Consider the following 16,813-nt stretch of genomic DNA (forward strand, 5'->3'; position numbering starts at 1 on the left):
CCAATTGCCTTCAGAAGTCACATAATTAGTTAAATAAAGTCCACCTGTGTGCAATCTAAGTGTCACATGATCTGTCACATGATCTCAGTATATATACACCTGTTCTGAAAGGCCCCAGAGTCTGCAACACCACCAAGCAAGCGGCACCATGAAGACCAAGGAGCTCTCCAAACAGGTCAGGGATAAAGTTGTGGAGGAGTACAGATCAGGGTTGTGTTATAAAAAAATATCCGAAACTTTGAACATCCCACGGAGCACCATTAAAGCCATTATTAAAAAATGGAAAGAATATGGCACCACAACAAACCTGGCAAGAGAGGGCCGCCCACCAAAACTCACGGACCAGGCAAGGAGGGCATTAATCAGAGAGGCAACAAAGAGACCAAAGATAACCCTGAAGGAGCTGCAAAGCTCCACAGCGGAGATTGGAGTATCTGTCCATAGGACCACTTTAAGCCGTACACTCCACAGAGCTGGGCTTTATGGAAAAGTAGCCAGAAAAAAGAAATTGCTTAAAGAAAAAAATAAGCAAACACGTTTGGTGTTCGCCAAAAGGCATGTGGGAGACTCCCCAAACATATGGAAGAAGGTACTCTGGTCAGATGAGACTAAAATTGAGCTTTTTGGCCATCAAGGAAAACGCTATGTCTGGTGCAAACCCAACACCTCTCATCACCCCGAAAACACCATCCCCACAGTGAAACATGGTGGTGGCAGCATCATGCTGTGGGGATGTTTTTCATCAGCAGGGACTGGGAAACTGGTCAGAATTGAAGGAATGATGGATGGCGCCAAATACAAGGAAATTCGTGAGGGAAACCTGTTTCAGTCTTCCACAGATTTGAGACTGGGACAGAGGTTCACCTTCCAGCAGGACAATGACCCTAAGCATACTGCTAAAGCAACACTCGAGTGGTTTAAGGGGAAACATTTAAATGTCTTGGAATGGCCTAGTCAAAGCCCAGACCTCAATCCAATTGAGAATCTGTGGTATGACTTAAAGATTGCTGTACACCAGTGAAACCCATCCAACTTGAAGGAGCTGGAGCAGTTTTGCCTTGAAGAATGGGCAAAAATCCCAGTGCCTAGATGTGCCAAGCTTATAGATACACACCCCAAGAGACTTGCAGCTGTAATTGCTGCAAAAGGTGGCTCTACAAAGTATTGACATTGGGGGGGGGGGGGGTGAATACTTATGCACGCTCAAGTTTTCTGTTTTTTTTGTCTTATTTCTTGTTTGTTTCACAATAAAAAATATTTTGCATCTTCAAAGTGGTAGGCATGTTGTGTAAATCAAATGATACAAACCCCCCAAAAAATCAATTTTAATTCCAGGTTGTAAGGCAACAAAATAGGAAAAATGCCAAGGGGGGGGGGTCAATACTTTCGCAAGCCACTGTATCAGTGACAGAATTTGAGGTATAAGTAAGAGGAAAAAGTAAGTCAGCGTCACCCATGACCATTGCAGTCTGTGTGTGACCATAGTCGGCCTCTGTTGTGCTAAAGGATATCCCTTTCAAATGTCATCATAACTGGGTAAGCAGTTCTCTTTCTGTACATGTATATGTATTGTGTTACACAGTCAGAGCTTCTACAGTCCAAATTATGATTAGTTATGTATCCCCAGCGGGAGTTAATGTATTAACTTAATACAGTCATTTCATAGATGAACGTTGCCCTCTTGAAATACAATTGAATTGTGTAACAGGACAACATCCAGCACTGTAATACAAATGCATGACTTGTATACAGTTAGTTATAGGACAGCAAATGTCTGTGCAGTATCGGCCAAAGTGAATGGAACAAGGCTGGCATGCAGCATTCCAAACATGTGCTCCGACTGGCTGAAAGATACTGGGCAGTCTAATACAAATTATACAACATGTGCTCTGACTGGCTGAAAGATACTGGGCAGTCTAATACAAATTATACAACATGTGCTCTGACTGGCTGAAAGATACTGGGCAGTCTAATACAAATTATACAACACATGCTCTGACTGGCTGAAAGATACTGGGCAGTCTAATACAAATTATACAACACGTGCTCTGACTGGCTGAAAGATACTGGGCAGTCTAATACAAATTATACAACATGTGCTCCGACTGGCTGAAAGATACTGGGCAGTCTAATACAAATTATACAACATGTGCTCCGACTGGCCGAAAGATACTGGGCAGTCTAATACAAATTATACAACATGTGCTCTGACTGGCTGAAAGATACTGGGCAGTCTAATACAAATTATACAACATGTGCTCCGACTGGCTGAAAGATACTGGGCAGTCTAATACAAATTATACAACATGTGCTCCGACTGGCCGAAAGATACTGGGCAGTCTAATACAAATTATACAACATGTGCTCCGACTGGCCGAAAGATACTGGGCAGTCTAATACAAATTATACAACATGTGCTCCGACTGGCTGAAAGATACTGGGCAGTCTAATACAAATTATACAACATGTGCTCTGACTGGCCGAAAGATACCTGGCAGTCTAATGCAAATTATACAACATGTGCTCTGACTGGCTGAAAGATACTGGGCAGTCTAATACAAATTATACAACATGTGCTCTGACTGGCCGAAAGATACTGGGCAGTCTAATAGAAATTATACAACATGTGCTCTGACTGGCCGAAAGATACTGGGCAGTCTAATACAAATTATACAACATGTGCTCTGACTGTCCGAAAGATACTGGGCAGTCTAATACAAATTATACAACACGTGCTCTGACTGGCCGAAAGATACTGGGCAGTCTAATACAAATTATACAACACGTGCTCTGACTGGCTGAAAGATACTGGGCAGTCTAATACAAATTATACAACACATGCTCTGACTGGCCAAAAGATACTGGGCAGTCTAATACAAATTATACAACATGTGCTCTGACTGGCTGAAAGATACCTGGCAGTCTAATGCAAATTATACAGCTGTCTGGAATTGACTCGGTGTAAAGACACTCATGCTTTGCCACGGATGCAGCGGTAACATGAAAACGTGACGACTGTGGATGTTAGGTAGTCCAAGGTGAATGAAATCAGTCATATAGTTTCTGCTGGAGAAGGTCTTTTGCAAGTTTCATTGCATTTGGACAAGAGGGTCTCACCATACACGCAGAACTGTGATGTGTGATGCACAGTACATACACCTGTCCCCTCTATATAATAAGACAAGTAAAAAGATAACCAGAGAAGTCTGAGTGGAAAAATTCCTTGTGTATTCAGATACTCTTAGGACTCAAACATCCTTAGCATGTTTTGTTAGTAAGATAAGTGGATCTCCAGATATATGTAACAAATATAAGAGGGTTCTCCCAGGTCAGTACTGGCATGCCTTTATTTGACAGCAAGTGAGTATGGCTGTAAGTACTGTCCACCTTATTCTATTGAAAACACAAAAACCTTGCTACCTGCTGACACAACTGTGAGGTCTATTAAGCATATTCAAAGCCACAAAAAGGCTCCACTGAGCACCCACTGAACAGATTGGTTTGAATCAGTAGCTACCCAACCTCTGAATGAGATGCCGGCAAAATAGGTGCACTTTTGTCGTTGTTTTTAAATGTCACAGCCAAAACAAACCGTTCACTCATTTGTCATCTTCACAAAACTTGTACTTGCACTCTATGTAATTAAAGCCTGTTTTGAGAAATTAAATAGGGTTTGGAACTCCTAAAGTCTTTCTTGGCTGTTAACTGGATTATTCTTGTCTACCAAGGCAGTCATGAAGGCAGGAACATAAAACCTCTCTGTGTGTATTTGCAAAAAGGGCCAAATAAAGTTTCTTTAAGCAGCACTTTGAAGAGAAGTTATATGAATGTCATTTTACTCTTATTTATCGTAAACTTCATTTTACGATAAATAAAATCGACTTCATGTTTTCAGTGTATGGCAACATCTATGGTGTCCTTTATTTTGACCGGTTATCCCAGATGGTATTATGGTTTCAGCAGTATAAAAACCCTATTAAATTTCATAGTGGGTATCCTAAAAATGTGTCCTAATTTTAGAAAGCTTTCCCTGGCATCTTGCATAAACTTATTTTCTTAAGCCTGATTCGCACGGGACTAAAAATCACCCCATAAATAGGACGTTTGTGAATTTTTATCGACATCTGTGAAATTTAGTCCTGTGTGAATCTTCCAATTCTTTCTAGGCTAGATAATTTTGTCAGAGGTCCTCTGATTTATTTACAGGACATCGGGACCTTCTGTAACATTTCTAACTCAGGCGTCCTGTGTCCTTTTACTCCTGTGCGAATCAACCATGTCAGGGTAATGTTTGAGTTGATCTGGCATTAATGGGGTATTCACCTCAAAGCAATACCAGTCTTCTCAATAAACCATAACATAATATTAAAGTTGGTACGATCTGTCCTGAGATTCTACAGTTCATAAGCTGCTACCATTGGGCAGAACCAAATTGGGGACAGGCAGAAATACAGAACATCATCGTTGACTTTTAGCGGTGCATTTAAAATAGGACTGCGCCGATTAATCAGACAGATTAATCAACTAGAGTTGATCTCAGATAATTTTTTCTTTACAGTTTAATCGTGCAGAATTATTATTTTTTAAGTTAACCCCTTGAGTAGTGAGTTCTAAAATGCACTGCCGGTGACTGAGGTTTTTTTTTCTGTCTTCTGCATGTGCTTGATTATTACGAGTGCAGCGTACAAACAAGCTGAAAGCTATGTGTTTGTACCAGTATGTATGTAATGAATACTGACGAAATACAGACAAATCATTTTTACCGTAAATAAATCAAACAAATACATATATCTATCTTTTATTTAGTCATAGGAAAAGGTTACAAAAAACATATAGGCAGTAGGGGTGGAATAACCACAACAACACATCCTAACAACAACAAAAAAAAGGTGCGAGAGAGACATGAATAAATCATATCTGGTTAAACAGATTGTGGGGGAGGAGGCAGTGAGTGTCTAATGCTTCAGCGTATGATACTCATTGAAGCATGGAGCAACGCACAGAGCTTGGCTCTGCCTCTTTGCTGTCACTTGATGTTGATGGTAAATATTCTTCACTGAGACACTCGCTGACATCCGATTCAGTGGAAGAGTTGTATGTATTTGAATTTAAATTGCAATCTGAATTCAGTATTATTACTCAAACTACTTATCTCACTGAGTGATTTTTGCCAGTTTACAAACACTGCTGACATTTTGTGACTGGGTTTATTATATGTAATTTAGTCAGTATCTGGCAGAGGACGCAAGAGACCAATAAAAGGTGCTACAGAAACCTAGTGTTACAATATTATGTGATCAGGGGTTTTCTAGGCTCAGTAATTTACCGGTACGTTCGTACTACTTAAAGGGTTAAATAAAATCAACCACTAGAAGTGCATTTTCTCTGACAGTCCAATCATAAATGAGTGGAGGGGGGGACATAAACAGTTAAAGTTATTGTGGGAGTTTAACCAATGGGAGAGTCAAAGATCTGCTCCTTATTATACAGCTGTCCAGTCGTTATTGATAATTATATTTCAAATTACTTTTAATAAAAAAAAAATTAAAAAGTCATTGGACAATAGAGGCATCATAGTCAATTTGGTTACGAATCAATTTTCAAAAAGAACTTTCTCAGAAAAAAATTGAGATTGTTAAAAAAGGGAGGTATATACCACAAATACCCGAACCAGCACAGGAAGGGAAGGGATATACGCGCCACTTCCAAAATTTTAATTATTAACCATCCAGCTTCCCATTTATTTTGGCAATTTGGACAGTTTTCAAAACAATTTTTGCTTTTTTTTTTTTTTTTTTTTTTTAAATGCACACTTTTTTATTGGTATGAAAAACGGATATATATGATTTCAATAGAACTTAACACTATGTTTACAGTTGTTGCATTGTAAAAATGTAAATGAGAACATAACATACATTTTTTTCGAATGGCAGCATTATAAAAGTATAAATAACTTTTTTTTTTTTTTTATTGCAAATTACAATGTGTGGCAAAATGTCATTGTGCAGTCATCACTTTTAAGATACAGACGGCCTTCAGACTCTCACCAATGCTAACGTCTTTATCTAGCACATATACATCAGAAAACGTGTCGCATATTTTCAGTCAAGTCATAAACAGTATCTTCCACTGTTTCGGGTATGGCTGTGTAATGCTGTTATATGCATTTTTATCTGTGAAGTGTAGGTTACTTTATTAGCAGAATAAATCGGTTGTTTTGACCAGTCCCAATCCTGACAAGGTTTCCTTACAACACCAGCAAAGAAATAAATACCCTCCTCTCATTCTCTGTAGCAAGCATCCATATTTTATTTCCACCTCTGCTTATCTACGGATGGGCTGGTCTGTCAATCACATTTCTTAGGGACACCTGCCAGTGAAAAACAAAACTGCAGGTTATATTCTGCAAATTGATTTAGTGTAGCACGTCAAAAACGTGAGAAATATTGCAGATGCACAGAGAAACGCCTGCATGCTGTTCTCACAGGAGTGAGATTTGGACTTGCGCTCCACTTAGAAATCGCGGTATAAGCACTTGGGTGGTTGAAGGTATCCATGGCTCACTGGCAGCTGTCAAATAAAAAAATCATGTGGCTGGAGTTGTATTTTGTTCAGTACTGAACAGGTGATATGGAGCAGCACTGGCTACAGCAATCTAGGATATCTAACAAAGTCAGCACAAAAACATGAGCGTTCCCAAATCACTTGCAAGCAAATGTAACTTTTGGACAAACCCGGACTCAGAACAACTTAATCTCTTCTGTGTGTCAGGTTTTGATATATGCAATAAAAAGGAGAAGTACAGAAAGCTGTCTTGTGTTTTCAGGTAGGCTATGTGCTAACAGTGGACGGATTACTGATTTTTTAATCCACCAGTGCCCATAAATGAACCAATCAAAAATTTATTGCGTGATAGCCCTAATTATATCATTAAGAATAAAAAGTAATCTATTTCTAAGTTTAAATCCACACATTTGTAAAATTATTAAAAACTGAAAATAGAGCCATGGTTAAAAGTAAGGCCTTGTGTAAATTTCACTGGTTGCTTGGAAATTGTGAAATTAGCTCAATACTGTGATTTTTTTTAATCAATATTCCTAAGAAACAAAAATGAATTTGATCCCAGGGAGCGGTGCACAATTGGCCGAGCACGTTCTGGGTGGGGAGGGTTCAGGTCTGCAGGGTAATCCTTGGTTCACCACACATTAGCGACTCGGGGCCGGTAGGGCTCTTGTGCGTCTGCTGTAGAAGCCACTCCGGTCGGCTTGGCAAGACACATTTTGGAGGGCACGTGTGTCTGCCGCCGTTTCCCGAGTTGGCGTGGGAGCTGCAGCGGTAAACCGGGATAAAAATAATAACTGGGCATTCAAAATTGGGTACAAAACTGGAGTAAAAACCATTGGCAACGACTGAAAAAACCTACAAAATTAGAAAATCAATGTCTCTAAAAAATCTAAAAATGTGTCTGCAGCAGGTCATGTAAAGCATTATCCAGTAGGAGTTTACACAGCGATGGAGGTAAGCTCTTCTGTATGTCCTGCAACGTTACTGTAGATCACTACCGAAACTCATCTGCTGGCAGGTATTCACCAAAAGAGAAAGGCGGAAATCCAGACAGTACTGCGACTGCTTTACTTGCAAAGAAACAAGAAACAGTGACTTCCATGTTACAAAAGTCCACTGACAACCGTGAAGCACGAAACACATTGCATTCTGACCTGACAGTGGCGTTTGTTGGTGCAAATATCCCTCTTGAAAAATTGGACAACCTAAAGTTATGTAAATTCTTCAGACTGAGTGTAGCAAAAGGTGGAGTGCTTCCTTCATCAGCCCAGCTGAGACTTGAATACTTACCTAAAGTTGTCGAGTATCACAAGCAGGAGGTTATGGAATTGGTCAAACATTCTGCTTGCTTGTCAGCAGTCACTGACTAGTCGCCTGATGCCCATGATCAGTCTTGGTTACACATTGTACATGTTTTGCAAGATCTAAATGGTGAACATGCATCTGATGTATAACTGCGAGCTGTCCTTGCAGATACACTTTACCTACAGGCTTTTAATTACAACACCGTTTCACAATCTATTGTAAAGTGCCTGAATAACTTTGACGTTGATTTTGATGATGTCAGTGCTTTTTATCTCTATTTGCTATTTAAAAATAAATAAATAAATATAAATAAATAAAGAACCTGTACACGTAATTTACCTGTGAATTAAAAAAAAAAAAAGAATCTGTGATTTTCACAGGGCCTCAGTTAACAGTAAATACAGAATGAGTGTTTTAGTGTGTGTGGTATTTACTAAAAATAACCACCAAAGAACAAGAGTACTGTAGCAGTGTCATAGGAAGTTGGTAGACCGTGAAAAATGTAGCTTTCGCCTTTACTGAGCATGAACTACCCTGCTGAATTATTATTTACTGAACCCCAGTGACAGGTGATCAATCTCTTACAAACACTTACCTTAGAAAAATGCATTGCAAACTTAATGCTGCATATTGAAGCAGTGAGGTATGGTAGAAACAACATTTTTAAAGCAAAGATTAAGCATTTGTCAATCAGTGATTTCAACCACACACAAATATAAAATAACCAAACGTTTGTAAACATGTCTTTATATATATATATATATATATATATATATATATATATATATATATATATATATATATATATATATAATTTTGTTGCCTTAACACATTGAATTAAATATTCAAATACAGGCATTTGTTAAAGAATGGGGGGAAAAAAACATTGACGTTACTATCAATCTTCTGAACATCAAGATAAAGTAAACATTAATTTACTTCACACCTAAGATGACAATATTTAAGAAGAAAAAAAATATAATAATAATGTGACGTTTCGGTCCTATATCTTAATTGAATTTCCAACTAACCCTCCCTTTAATATCAGAGAAGAAACTCGCATGAGCAGTACAGCTGATATACATTTTCCTTTTCCAGTGTTTTAAACAGCCTAGTCAGGGTAAATTACACTGCAGCCACTGCCCTTATTCAGTTCAATACTGTATATTACAGGGTTCAGTGTTGTTCAAAACATCCTATTGTAACTATAGCAATGTACACCACATACCGTGGGCTGGTCCTATTCTACTCTATAGAGGTTATTCAAACTGTGAACACATGACAGGTTCAGAAGCTAGCATGACTGTGACGTGTCTTTGCAACCACTAGGTGTGACCAGCAATCTTTAATATATACTAAACTAAACTTGCCTTTTGTACATTCATTTTCTGCTGGCACTGCATCATTTATATTACAGGAAGTGGGGAAGTTCTTTATTTAATTACAGTATTTAAAAGTTGGTCACCCTTTAGAAAGATATTCCATTATTTGTTAGACATGCATCATTTTGACTGTTATACCTACCTGACATGCAATGAGGAACTGAAGTGTTGACTGCTGAAAAAAAATGTTTGTGCCCTCAAATGACTAACCATATAGCCCAAATAGAAACGGTTTAAGAAACAGGCTTGTAACCAGGAGGTCCCTGGTTCAAATCCCAGCTCAGCCACTGAGCAAGTCACTTAACCACCTTGTGCTCCGTTTATTGGGTGAGATGTTGTTGGAAGTGACTGCAGCTGATGCTTAGTTCACACATCCTAGACTCTCTAAGTCGCTGTGGATAAAGGCGTCTGCTAAATAAACAAACAATAATGTGTACTTTGTAGCAATAAAACAGATGTTGCTCTTGGCATACCTCTACATCTGCCATTGCATGCTGTAACATGCTAAATGATCACATCTTTTTAGTCTTACTCAATTTTTAATTGGTTTTCTTCAGAAATCAACAGTGCACACAAAACATTTTTTAGAAACCAGAAACGAGCAGTGGACATTTGATTTTTAGGGCATGAATGCTATCTCAACTGGTTTCTTATTTGTTTTATAATTGTAATTGGTGTTGTGTAAATGAAAATAGTTTAGAGTGTGCCCCCCCCCCCCCCCCCCCCCCCCGTTTCCAGCGTGAAACCACTTTATGAAACTCAGTCTCACCTGTTCCAATATCAAACTGCACTGCCGTTGTTTCCAACTGCAGTCTACAATCGCCAACCGGACGTTACACAAAGGTCAAATCATGTGTATATCATGTTTCGTATAGTTGCCATTTTTAGATTCATTCACCTGCCCTCCAGTATTTTTGTGATACAGTAAAACCTCTTGTGTACTAAACCAGACCGAGGGTATTCAGATCATCAGATTACAACTGTAGAATGGATTATATGACTTCCCCAATCAAGAAACTTCTCAGCAAATATATAATATAGCATGCTACCAACAGACAGTACTGCACTGCAGAGACGGAGGGCTGAATAAACAACAGAGCAGAAGAGAACTACACACAAGACAGGCTATCAAGGGGGCTGTTTGTCTATTTGAAGTTCGGTCAATCAATGTTTTACTGTGGTATAATTCAGTAACAGTCCCAGTTTGACCAAGTGTTTTCATTTCTTCAGTCCTTAGCACTGGATGTTGATACAATACAGTAACATCATCCCTCCAAGCAGCTGGGCCAGACAAACAGGATCAGTTTCAAATGGGTTTGACTCACTGCCAGTGGCAGATTGAAACAAGGCATTGGTGTTCGGAGAGTGCACCCAGTCGAGCAGCTCCTGTGCATCATCAGCATTTAAACATGTAATGCTTTCATTTAGAGGAACTCATTTCTGAAAAGAGTTGAATATGATACTCTGTGCTGGTCTCTATTCCAAAAGGGTGGTGCTGTTAATGGAATCAGCTGAACATATAAACTATTCTGGTTTTCATGTCTGTTCAGACACAAGTAATTAGAAGAGTAGACTGCTCTTCATCTTTCTGTTTTGAAGGTGTAAAAATGTTTTAGTTATAGCAGGGTACTGAGCCACAGGCACATCTACATGTTACTGTATAACCCTGTCCTTTCACATGTAATCTTGCCTAGCCCTTAGACTTCTACAACTCATTGATGGTCACATTTCTGTAACTTAATTGCACACATAAACACCGACAGACTCTAAATCTGATACATCAGTCAGTGTTTCTGAGTTTCACCACCTTCACCAAAGATTTGTAAAATCTAATTAACCAACTTACAGTACCTGGAAATGCTGCATGCTATTGATTGCTTGAAATATGTTTCAATGACATTGTTAGGTTAAGATATGTTAGTTGTAAATTAGAAAAACACTAGGTATGACACTACATTAGTGTGTGAAGTCAGTTAGAGTGGTTCAATATCAGCTCAACAAATAAAGGAAAACCAGTATTCAGCTTGTAGGAACCAACGCTACTTTCAGATCAATAACCTAAGCACATGCCACTCTAGTTGGCTTATTGAATTATAAACCCAGCCTTCTGAACAGTTTGATGTCAGTTAACTCATAACCTCAGAACAAAAGGAAAAGGTGTTTTGATGAAGCCCATGTTACATTTCAATGGTACTTTGGATTTGGATTTTTAAAAAGTGATGGGGCCCTATCAGGATTCTCTTAAGTTAAACTGTTCTTAACTGAAATAGTTTGAAAAGGGTTTCATGAACCTCAAATGGGATTTAAACGCAGTTTTGTAAATCGAGCTTGACATCTGGCCCTACGTTAGTTTACAGAAAGTTTATCCTCCTTCTCTTACTCTCAGGAAGTCTTCCCACTCATACTATCTCAGCAGTGACTTTGGGTTCAAAGCATACAATTGGCTGCTAAGCCTGTCAGTCACCTGGCTGGTTAATGACAGGAAAGAAGGTGTTGACAGTTTCACTGCATTATCAGGAAGTACAGAACAGCTTTCAACCTAGTGTGGTGCCAGTTTTAAAACGAAAATGCATGTTGGCTGTAACTTGTGTTTCTTTCAAAACTGCATGCTTGAGACTTTTAACATCAAGTAATCAAAGAAACTACAAAATGGTATCGCAAGTCTACAAAAAGTCGTAACAGTAGTACAGTATTTCATGTTAAATTGTCAAATTTTCTGTTAAGTATATAATTTACACATACATTATTCAGCAGGTTTCATTCAACTTTATGAAGCAAAATTAGTTCTATAGGATGAGCAAAACTTTTGGCCCGAGCTGTAGAGTAGGCTTCATGTTGTGTGTCCTTCGTAACGCACAATGGTGTGTCTTACTATACTGAGATACACAGAAGCCTCCTGTATGTTGTGAGGTAGATGTAAACATGATGTGCTTGTATGGGAGCAGAGTACATCTGCAGGCTTGGATACGCCTGCCCTGGGGCCTGGGTGTAATCCAGGCTCCTTCATCCACTAAAATATTACTTAGTAGATATTCTGAACTAGTGGTGTAGTCCTAAATCTGAGGGTTCCCAGAACACCACTAAAACAGTGATTTTTTAAAACAAGAATTAGTATACAAGTTTGCATTTTATTTCTATACTGAGCTTATAGTAACACATATAATATGTAACACATTTATCTAATTTCCACAGAGTGTCTTTCTCCATCGTGTCTTAATGCTTTATTCACATGTCTGTGTGTCAGTGACAGAACGTTGATGAGATGCCTGTAGAGATTAGTACTGGAACAGCGCTCCAGCGTGTTCCAGCCAGACTACACCACTGCTCTGCTCTTTCCAGCAATCCTCTTCGTCCAGCGTCCAGGGGGATTCACAACAAGTGCACCAGGAAATGAACTCCAACATTAATATATTACCAATTCAGCAGCTCCATTGGCCTTGCACACAGTCATTTGCATGAAACTTTGCAAATAAACAAGGCACTGTCTTATGGAAAGGCAGCATTGTTGCAAACGAGAGCACACATCAACATCACGTACTGTCCGCCAAGACCATCCACCAGAAACTAAACAAAAAAGACAGGTGTACTTTCCAGGCATTGTGAGCCTTACTGAAAGACACATCTAGTATAAAGATCTGCCCACTTTCCCTGCAACCCTTTTGCAGTTAGCAATGAGCCTAACCAATCCCCAGCCACCAAAACCATTGAAAATCCAAAGGAGGTGCAGGTCACTACTCTGTGCCAATCAACCGGGGTTACAATGCATTGTTACATCAGCATGGAATTGTAATGTAAACTGCTTGCCATCCTGTGTATGTAAGCTCAATAAAAAAAGAAAAGCTCCTTACTTGTTTTTGCTGATGAAGCAATATGTGTGTGTGTGTGTTTCTAATAGCTAAGAGCCTGCACTGATCCGCCAACCTTTGCATCAAAAGTAATGCGCTGGATGTTTTCATTTGTGTGTATTCACATATTACTGCCATAATTTATCAAATATGCTCATTAAAAGTAAATCTTAATGATATACAAAACTAGACACTCATTCTGCCGTTGTGGAATACTGTGTGTGCTGTAGCATTGTTTACAGCACTGCAAATGCAAATGTTATGTAATGCTGTATCTTATGCAAAACAATGACTAAACAGTCTGAAGTGCTAGCAAATGTTAATGAAATCTCCCCTTGATCAGGGCAGCAGGAGAGGGTCTGTCACACTTGAGAACGAGGTCCTGGAAGATAGCAGGCTGACGCTTGAGAACGGGGTCCTGGAAGATAGCAGGCTGAGCAGGGGGACCTGGAAGATAGCAGGCTGACGCTTGAGAACGGGGTCCTGGAAGATAGCAGGCTGACGCTTGAGAACGGGGTCCTGGAAGATAGCAGGCTGACGCTTGAGAACGGGGTCCTGGAAGATAGCAGCTTGAGAACGGGGTCCTGGAAGATAGCAGGCTGACGCTTGAGAACGGGGTGGAAGATAGCAGGCTGACGCTTGAGAACGGGGTCCTGGAAGATAGCAGGCTGACGCTTGAGAACGGGGTCCTGGAAGATAGCAGGCTGACGCTTGAGAACGGGGTCCTGGAAGATAGCAGGCTGACGCTTGAGAACGGGGTCCTGGAAGGCTGACGCTTGAGAACGGGGTCAGGCTGACGCTTGAGAACGGGGTCCTGGAAGATAGCAGGCTGACGCTTGAGAACGGGGTCCTGGAAGATAGCAGGCTGACGCTTGAGAACGGGGTCCTGGAAGATAGCAGGCTGACGCTGAGAACGGGGTGGAGAACGGGGTCCTGGAAGATAGCAGGCTGACGCTTGAGAACGGGGTCAAGATAGGCTGACGCTTGAGAACGGGGTCCTGGAAGATAGCAGGCTGACGCTTGAGAACGGGGTCCTGGAAGATAGCAGGCTGACGCTTGAGAACGGGGTCCTGGAAGATAGCAGGCTGACGCTTGAGAACGGGGTCAGGCTGACGCTTGAGAACGGGGTCCTGGAAGATAGCAGGCTGACGCTTGAGAACGGGGTCCTGGAAGATATCAGGCTGACGCTTAAGAACGGGGTCCTGGAAGATAGCAGGCTGGCTAGGGAGCTAGTTAGGACAGCGAGGTCAGTGGATGAATAACTGCAACAGCTTCCCTTCTTTTACATGAGCGCACAGCGTAAAGCAGGTTCCTGTTAATGATACATTATATTATATCAGGACTTAATCTCTTTACACATCGGAGAAGGTTCCCATTTGGTCTCTTACATCACACACCCTAGGGTTGAAACGCTCTGTCCTTCTGGACATGTTCACTGCCTGCCTGCACAGTCATTCAGAAGAGCGGAGCTGAAATACAGAAACACTCTTATAGGGCTCGCATCCTGCTACCACAGAATAGTTATAAAGTGTTAAGCAAGTATTAAATGTACAATGTGACACTTATTAATATTTTCATGTTATTTTAATGAATATAAACCAAAGACACAGCAGTAACCTTAACGACAAGTATGACGTACTGTGCGTCCCCTGCCACGGCTGTAAGAAACACAAAGCTGATCAAGCTGATCAGTAACATGTAAGAGCCAATCAGCATTACCTACAGCCATACGTTTGATAGGCAGACAGACTAACACTCTCAAAGTGTGCATGCTCTTGGAGAAGTTAGCAGCAGACGAATAGACACCCTGCCTGTCATTGGCTGTTTGCCAGAAGTTAAAACTCTGGGGCTCCTGTCCTGATTTGAACCATGTCCCCGGCTAGCTGGAGGAAAACGCAGCACAAACATAAAATATCGTAAGCAGCTTTCATTGATATTGTCAGTGCAAACACGCTAGAGCAGAGTTGACTGCACATTACAATAGCTCACTTAACAGTAAGCTGAATATAACAGCAGTTTACCTGCCGTTTACTTTGGTTCTCACCTGTACCCAGCTCAGGTCCAGGTGAGCTCATCCAATCACAGCATCCTCTCGCCACAACTCCAGTACTGACTAGTGGACCATCCTTACTTGTCTTCCTAAAGTAACATCTTGTCTGCAAGATCTTTACATATTAACTGCTTCTTCACTCCCAGAGAGCATTTCATTGTTTTCTGTATATTTCTTCTAATTAGATATGGGTTATCTGCAACCATCAGACATTTTAGATCTTGATCAATCTTTGCAGGTTATTTACTTAACATTAATTTGCAAACATGACAGTTGAGGCCTAGAGATTACTCCGCCACAAGTAAGAACTCTAAAGACACTTGAGCTACCCTTGTAAAAGCTTCCCAGTAAAAGCATACTAAAGTGTAATGCATGGATAAGCACTGTAAAACCCAGAGAGGGATGGGAACGCATATAAAAAAAAAACATAGCAAACCTGGGTAAACCATGGGAAAAGAAAGGAAAAACTGCAAAATAACCATGCAAAAAATACTTTGGTAGACTTGTATTAGCCTAACAGCAGTGGACTCAGCTGCCCTGTTATGACACAGGTTTCCAATCACACCATCGTCTTCCTCACGGTCTACAGTACCTCCCTCTAAAGCTGAGGGAATACAGAGCCACTTAGTGGCACACACCAGGGGAGACTTGGGGTTTGATAAAGCAAAGTTGCCTCAGACTAGGTCTCCTGGAACCAGGTTTCAATCCAGCGTTCCTAAGAAAGGTGTCTTTGTGTTCCCTCAGCATTACAATGCACTTCCCAAGTAGACCATTGAACAATGATACAGTAATTCAGAGCGCAGCTTTTATCTGATTATACAAAACACCTACTGGACTGAGATGAGTGCAAACAGGGCTTCACCTAGTGGGAAACTCCAGCGATGACCAGCAGTGTGCTGTCCTTGTCAGAGTTGTCGGTGCTCCAGCGATGACCAGCACTGCAATGTCCTGGTCAGAGGTGGCGGTGCTCCAGCGATGACCAGCACCGCGCTGTCCTGGTCAGAGTTGCCGGTGCTCCAGCGATGGCCAGCACCGCGCTGTCCTGGTCAGAGGTGGCGGTGCTCCAGCGATGGCCAGCACTGCGCTGTCCTGGTCAGAGGTGGCGGTGCTCCAGCGATGGCCAGCACCGCGCTGTCCTGGTCAGAGGTGGCGGTGCTCCAGCGATGGCCAGCACCGCACTGTCCTGGTCAGGGGTGGCGGTGCTCCAGCGATGGCCAGCACCGCGCTGTCCTGGTCAGAGGTGGCGGTGCTCCAGTGATGGCCAGTACCGCAATGTCCTGGTCAGAGGTGGCAGTGCTCCAGCGATGACCAGCACTGCGCTGTCCTGGTCAGAGGTGGCAGTGCTCCAGCGATGACCAGCACTGCGCTGTCCTGGTCAGAGGTGGCAGTGCTCCAGCGATGACCAGCACTGCGCTGTCCTGGTCAGAGGTGGCAGTGCTCCAGCGATGACCAGCACTGCGCTGTCCTGGTCAGAGGTGGCAGTGCTCCAGCGATGGCCAGCACTGCAATGTCCTGGTCAGAGGTGGCAGTGCTCCAGCGATGACCAGCACTGCGCTGTCCTGGTCAGAGGTGGCAGTGCTCCAGCGATGACCAGCACTGCGCTGTCCTGGTCAGAGGTGGCAGTGCTCCAGCGATGACCAGCACTGCGCTGTCCTGGTCAGAGGTGG

This window comes from Polyodon spathula, chromosome 6, assembly GCF_017654505.1.
Source record: "Polyodon spathula isolate WHYD16114869_AA chromosome 6, ASM1765450v1, whole genome shotgun sequence".
Lineage (NCBI taxonomy): Eukaryota > Metazoa > Chordata > Actinopteri > Acipenseriformes > Polyodontidae > Polyodon > Polyodon spathula.